Here is a 7,742-nt window from a genome sequence, read left to right as displayed (position 1 = left end):
AAAAATCCTGATTTAATCTGTTAGTTAGCAAAAAATGATTATTTTTTTTTTTTTGGGTCTTCATATAAAATTTGAATGGCAGTTATGGACTAAACCAAACCTTTAAAACACGGCGGCCTACTTTTTGAAATTTTCTTTATTTGTTTTTTTTATTTAAAGTTTCACTCACTTTTATTAGAGACTCGAAAACACGTCTTCCTTTTTGCAAAATCTATAACCCGTATGTTTTGAGAATTCCACAGTTATAGGGATTTTTTGAAAATAATCTTTTGCTATTAAGGGCGTCGAATAAATTATTCATAATTTCTAAGAATTCTGCGGTATTAGTGCCCGTTTCCCTATCAATAAAGCCTTTTGTGACAGACGTCTTAACGGCTGCAGCCATTGTATTCGAAAAAAGTTGTAGTGCCAATTTACAGGACATCTTTTCAAACGCATCAGGATTAATATGCTTATCAGTTATATTTGGAAGAATTCTGGCCGATTGAGATGCCTTGTCAATTTCATAGATTTTTGCTATTATATCAAAACAAATATTGTTGTTAAATGATTCAAATCTTATTCCTGATTGCCAATTATTCCTGATGCTTTTGAAAAGATGAAGAACATCATACAATGCAATTATCTTTTTGCCGTTTACATAAAAGTATGGTTTATCTGTATTGACACCTAACAATTTCATTGCGCCCGTATTATTCGTCCCTTGGTCACAAACTACAGCAACGGGTAAAAATCCAATTGTGTCTAGAACACTAAGAACATATACAATTATTTTTTGTAAGTTTTCTTTACAAACTGAATTCTGGGAAAAAAAGTAAGCTAATGGAAGTAAGCTTTTTTCTGAGTCCTACCTAAAGGTCCTAGGTCTTCAAATCCCTCTATTAGATCTAACTTTTTATTAAATTCTAAATTTTCCTTGATGCTTATTTCATCAAAAGCTATGAGACATTTTTTTTTCATTTTGTTTCATTACCATAGCTTTTTGTTTTAAAAAAACTTGAATATCTTCGTCAATGCCCGTCTTAAAATCATTTTGTGAAATCCAGTTTTGAACAGTTGACAGAGCGGGTAATACGATGCCTTTTTTTCTCAAGAAAAGGTAAGCCGATGGAGATTTATAGTAAAATGATAAACAAAATTCTTTTTCTTTTTGATTCCAAATCACACGTTTTTTACCTCTTAACTGCATTCCTACAAAAGTTTTTGCCACTGGTGATAAAAAAGTTAACAGCGGTAGCGGTGATGAAAACATTAATTTGGATTTTTCTATTTTATTTTGTAATCTGAAAGTAGTTTTCTTATAATTTTTATTCTTTTTTGTAATAAATCTAATTTTTTTTCTTAATTTTAATTTTGTTGGAGTCTCAACATGATCTGGTAATGAAGTTATTTCACTGACAAACTTATTTTCCAATTCGTTATCATATTTTACTTTTTTCCTGGAAGAAACCTCCGAGCGAGCCTCCGAGCTAAGGTCAAGCAATGAACTTTTCATTTCTGCATACGTTTTCTTTGGAATTGATACCTGCAGATTTTCTGCGCAGTCGCTGGTAAATGGACTGCTGGTGTAAGCTGCATAGTTTTTCGGAACAGCGTCTTTCTTCAGGTAAAATTGTTTAGCTGTCCGAAAGTCCTCGCTTGTAAAGTGGTTTTGACATAAATATTTAGCACGTAAGGTTTCATCGCCAATACCAGCCAATTTAGCATTTCCTTAAATATAAAAAAAAAATTTGTTTAGCATTTGCGAAATTAAAATTTAAAAAATTAATTTTTTTACAGTTTTTTGTTTCATATTACGTACTTTGTTGATAATGAGGACCGTAATTAACAAAAATTGTTTTATTTAATTCCCGACTTATTTACCTGCATTCCTTAGACCACAGATTTAACTAGCTAAGTAAAATCTAACTTAGCTAGTTAAATCTGTGCTTAGACTGATCATTTAAAATATTTGCATGTATTTTCCAAGTCCCAGAATACAAGTGTCCAACCAGTATATTTTTTACATTTAATTTTACGGTATTAAAATGTCAATATTAAATATGTATATCGGCAAAATCTTTTTAAAATAATGTTAAAAGGACAAATCTTAATATTTTATTACCAAAAAAAAATTCTAAAAAAATATAAAAAATGGCATCCGGTTTTAGAACACAAAAAAATATAAATGAAGGAAAAAAAAAATCGAAACTTCTATATTAATAAATTTAAATTTTATAATTTATGAACGTTACTATCCTTCTTTTTTTCTAAATCCGTATAAAGTTTAGAACAATAATTGAATTTTAATAAACAATAATTTATTTAATCAATTATTAAGAATTTAAAATAAAATATAAATAAAAAAAATATAATAAAATAAAATATAATAAAAACCTGTGCAATTTCTTCAAAGGCATTAAAAAATTAACTTCTGAGGAAACTTAACGTTAACGTTTAAAAATTTTAATAATTCTATTAAAAAGCTGGTAGTCAGTTTTAATATTTTTGCTATACCTATCTGCCCTTAGAACATTGAAAGGCTAGAATTAGTAAACAACAACTTTGTTTGAGTCTAACATGTGCACAGGGGCAAGAGGGGTGTTTTGTTTACAAACATATTTGCCGATTCTCTGTTGTCAAGTCGACGCAAATTTCCAACGGAGGAAATTTTTAGCTATATTTTAACAACCATTATAACGTTAATTTAATTTATTTGTGTTGTATTTTATAGGAAAATTTAAAATAAAAAGCATAAATACTACAATTAACCTATTTTAAGAATAAATATAATATCCTTAAGCAAAAAAAAAACAAAATTATTAACATTCTTATCCCTAAAACTGCTTCTAAAAAATTTGAAGCGACAACACCGGAGCTTAAGCGCCCGAGCCATACGCGTAGTGTCATCTGTCAAACGGCTTTTTGTTTATTTTCGGGATTCGTGTATTTTCTTTAATTTTCGGTTTCAAAGGGGAAAAGGCCACATTTTAGTGTTTTTTTAAATTGCTAGGATGGGAAAAACTTGTGTCGTTTGTGCCGCATCATGATAAAAAGGTGATTCAAGCCGATCTTTTCACAAGTAAGTACCGATACTTTCATAACATCACTTCATGGGGTAATCATCATCATAAACGTAGAATAGGGGATCTTATAGATATAAACCTAATAAAAACTTGAATGTGAAAGTGTGCGTAAAATACCAAAATATTCATATTTTTAAATCTAAATATTTTTTTGAACATATTCATCTATCAATAGGCTATAAAAAATATAAAACTAGAATTTTGTCCCTGGTTTTATTACAGGATTTTATGTTTTTTTTTGTTGTTTTGGCAGAAAGAAGGCATACCTAATACCCATGTACCTATCTATGTATAGTTATGTTTTTTTAATATAGACATTAGGTAGATAGATGAAATTACTAATTTTTTATTGCCTTTGAAGAATTTTGAAATTTATTTAGATATTGATATCTATGTATAAAGTTAATTTTGTCTTTCCCTAAAATTTGGTCGATAATTTTTTTTGTTTTACCATATTGCAACTTACAATAATATATATAGTAATTGGCACCACATATTAATTCATTACTGTAATTTTTTTTGCTTTTTGATTAAATATCAAATACTTATTATAGACTGCCTAATATATGCCCAAAGGGAACAATGGATTTCATTAATGGAAATCAACACAATTAAACAGAACATATTTGTTTGTTCAGATCACATCCTTAGAAGTGATTTCTTATATAAGGAAGATAATATTAAAACTATAAAACAAATCAGCTCTACCTCAAAGATAATTTTTTTAAAATATATTTTTCTAGTATAAAAAAATCATCACAAAAAGGATTAGTGTTACTCATATAAGCTTTATTTATAACTAATACTAATTAAATTAGGTAACTGTGTAAAACTATTTTTTTACTAGGATTTCTGATGCACTGGTTAAAAACACAGCAGCGGATAATTCAGTTAATTTACCAAGTGATTTATCCTTCAAAGCTGCAGGGGCAGCTTTCCTGAAGAGTGCAAAAACTTCTTTAGCTTCCAAAATGGTATATAGTACAAACAGTGAAGCTAATATAGATAAGTATCGATAATTAAAATAGATTAATATTTTTGATACACCAAATTTTGTATAATTACAGATCTGATCATTCATCATCAACAATAACTGCATCTGAGATTAATAGTTCTACAGTAATCGTGGGGTCTAGGTCAACAATTACTATTTCTTATCCAAGCCGTTTTTGTTTAACTGGTACACATTCCCTGACTCTGCCAAGGAAAAGATAAAAATACACTATTTTATTTGACTATAGTAATACACTATTTTATTTTATTATACATATTTTATTTGACTTGTAAAAGTACTTGTTTGTATATTACTACTAATAAACTATCTAATCTATTGTACATAGTCTTTATTCTTAGGTAAGCTTTGTTTTTTAGTATAAATTAATATGATATAATAATTGGTATTAGGTATTATATAGGTCAATATTAAATGTCTCAAAACCATTATACAGGCTAAATACTCATAATAAAAATCTTATAACCTACAAAAAACGTGCAACTCCTTCACAATTTGAACATCCTTGTAGTTTTAACTTTTTCCGCTGAAGCAATACTGTCCCTTTGAAAAAGTCAGCACCATAGAAGTATATATTATGTGATATAAGTAAGTGATGTAAAACTGAGTTTTGTCCAATATAACAATAACAATAAAATTTTGCAAAAAATTTGTGTCTTAAAACATGATTTATTAAAAAATCTATAATATTATATTAATAAAATATTTAATTGCCATAAAAATGCTTTGACAAAAATGCTGCCTTTTATTAGGACCTTCCTCTAATGAAGTCCGTTAAAAAAAACACATAAATAGCTCATAAATGGTAATATTACTTATAGTCAAACTTTAATAATTAATAAAAATTTATCAGGTAAATATTTGTTGACGACGTCACTGGTAAAGAGTGCTTGTATCGGTGACATCAACAATGCGATCGAGCGGCGTTGCGGTGCCATTACCGTTTTCTCGTTTCTTCGTACTTTATTTTCATTTATTTAACGTATATTGACTTCAATATATTCGATATCTTATCAAATTTATTTTTAAAAAATGCTTCATATTTTATTAAAGGGGAGCAGTAGTATTGTTTTGTGCCTTCGGAAACAACTGAAAATGTTTATGCTATTATAAAGCGATTTTTGCCATTTCTCTATAAGCATTTGGCATTATTGCATCAGAGATGTTGCAAGCAAACAAACCTGCCCATAGTTCCACGGCATGCTACTTCTAGCCTTTCAATGTTCTAAGTATCTGCCTAACAGATTTTAAATTTATTTTAAAATTCCTAAAAGTCATTAAAACACTAAAGGCTTATTAGAAATAGTTTTCTAATTTATTCGATCTCTAACCATTTATGATATTTCAATTTTAAGCAACTAAACACTGACCAACCGGCATAATTATTAAATGCCTAACATTAAATTTTTGTCACAAAATATCTTGTCGCTTCGTAGGTTGGTGGCATATGGAAGAGGTGAAGCACCCCTTGGGCCCCATGCACCTCAACCCCAAAATCTTAAATGGAACCACCCTTTTTGTGGTACCTCAAATTAAAGTTCTTTTTGAGTAGTATTCACCTGCATAAGATTTTTTCAAAATTTTATACAGGGTCGCATTAAAAGTTTTCAAATTGTCACCCTGTATATAGTTACCCTGTACTAGTTAAATCTGTGATACTATTATAATAAGACCACCATACCATAAGCATGAATAGCATAATTATTTTTACATAAAAAATAACGCACCCTCCTTATTATTATTTTAAATTATAACCAAGAAAAAGAAGCTTAATTCTTAAAATCTAAAAAATACTTACCACAATTTATTATCCATTGGTCACAAATATGCTTAGTTTTAACTGGAAACCTAAACATTCGAGTTGTAGAGTTTCTTCGTGAATTTCCACAATTAAAATATTCACATTTACCACCACCCGGGCGCGGGCAGGTTTTTTTTGGAATAATATTCATTGTTATGCAATACTTTAATACAAACTCAAAAAAAAAACTTAAACTTACACTAAACACAAAAGTTTAAACTAATTACAAAACAAAACGCAATCAATTGTATAATAATGTATATCAGTTATAACACAAAACAAAACGCAAATACCTCGGCAAATTGCAACCAAAATAATATCGTAGTTTTAACCCCATACCTCAGGTTTTTTTTTTCGAACAACAAGCCGAGAGACCGACCGGCGCCGGCTTCCACCAAACTTGGCAACAATGGCGACGTAAAACGCCGATGGTTAGCTTGCTCAAAAAGCCGGCTAACATTTGGGGTCCCGCGATTTTACTATTCCAATCACAGAACACAAATTATATTAATTCCAATGGGTATCTGTTGCGTTAGCTAGTTAAATCTGTGCTTCTAATAAAAGAGGCAAATGGTTCACCAGAAAATCAAGAAATACGGCACCATTTAGTAGTTGATCAAAGAAATAGGGACCTATAATAGTTTCGCCCACAATGCCACACCACACATTGACACTCCAATGGCCTTGATGTTGGACCTCCCGCAACCAGTGAGGATTGTTGTCACACCAATAATGCATATTATGCAAATTAATGTTTCCATCACTCCTAAAAGTGACCTCATCTGTCCAAAGAATTTCGGATAAAAATTCTTTATTTTCCCTAATGCTACCCAACATCCAATGAAAATAATCTAACCGTCGGTCAAAGTCTCCGTGATTCAAGGTTTGATATAAAACCATATGATATGGGCGCAGTCTAAAAATTTGAAAAACACATTGCGAAATATATAAAGTAGTATTTTTTGTGACATAAAAATTTAGTTGTGATCCTTTAAAACGTTTAGAATAGAGTGAATGAGACATTGCTCTGATACTAACGTGGGGATTGAATTCCACGTATGCTAAGACATTAATAATATTATCTTCCCTTGTTCTAGCCGAGTGTCTTCGCAACTGAGGTCGAAAGCTGCCAGTATTACGCAAATTTCGCACTAAATGCGGAAAAATTCTCGCATCGCATAAACGCCGATTTGGAGATCGAGCTCTGTATACCCTTTGAGCCAATGCCGCATTTTGAAGACATTCAAAATATACTGCAATCATATCGACAGCTTTATCATTAGTAAAAGGCATTTTAATAGTTTTAACGCTTTACTTATGTGTGCAACGAACACAAATTGATAATGTAAAAAGAGTTATACCATTGCATTTAAATTTTAAGAGAAAATTTATTGAATTTGCTAACATTTCATTTAACGCTCTCTAGCGGAAATCGTAAAATCTATCGACACAACTCTAAAAGCGCAGTTTATAGGTTAGGACATGTTTTTTAAAATAAATTATTATTGGTTAAAATCGCTTAAGTCAAACCAGAAAAATTTCCAAATATAAAAAAAACGTTTTTACTTCCCCCCACTACTTTATTTTAAGAAATATAGAAAAAATTTATAACAAAAGACAAAGATAATTAAGAAAGCGTTAAAATGCATATATTATAAATACCACTTATTTTGAAAAAAAACGTAGAAATAACTAGTTTTCTGTTTGGTCATGCCTGTGATGCCCTCTAACGGCTGTGCCACAATCTCGAAAATAATTTCCAGCATTTTCTTGCATGCACTTTTGTAAAAAAAAAAGTTTCCCCACCGGAACGCTCTATCTCAATTAGCCGTTGAGATATAGCCGGTGAACATTCTTATTTGCC

The 7,742-nt window shown here is 30.1% G+C and overlaps 1 long non-coding RNA gene across 1 annotated transcript; it reads left to right on the top strand.

Moving 5' to 3' along the window:
• The first annotated feature begins 2,914 nt into the window (after nt 1–2,914).
• On the top strand, nt 2,915–4,400 carry LOC126745144 (uncharacterized). The gene is made up of 3 exons (XR_007663442.1): nt 2,915–3,061; nt 3,913–4,074; nt 4,133–4,400. It is a non-coding gene; the product is annotated as an uncharacterized LOC126745144 (long non-coding RNA).
• The last annotated feature ends 3,342 nt before the right edge of the window (nt 4,401–7,742 follow it).

Source organism: Anthonomus grandis, chromosome 15 (assembly GCF_022605725.1).
Source record: "Anthonomus grandis grandis chromosome 15, icAntGran1.3, whole genome shotgun sequence".
NCBI lineage: Eukaryota > Metazoa > Arthropoda > Insecta > Coleoptera > Curculionidae > Anthonomus > Anthonomus grandis.
Note: the sequence above shows the minus strand (reverse complement) of the source record. Positions and strands in the feature narration are given on the sequence as shown.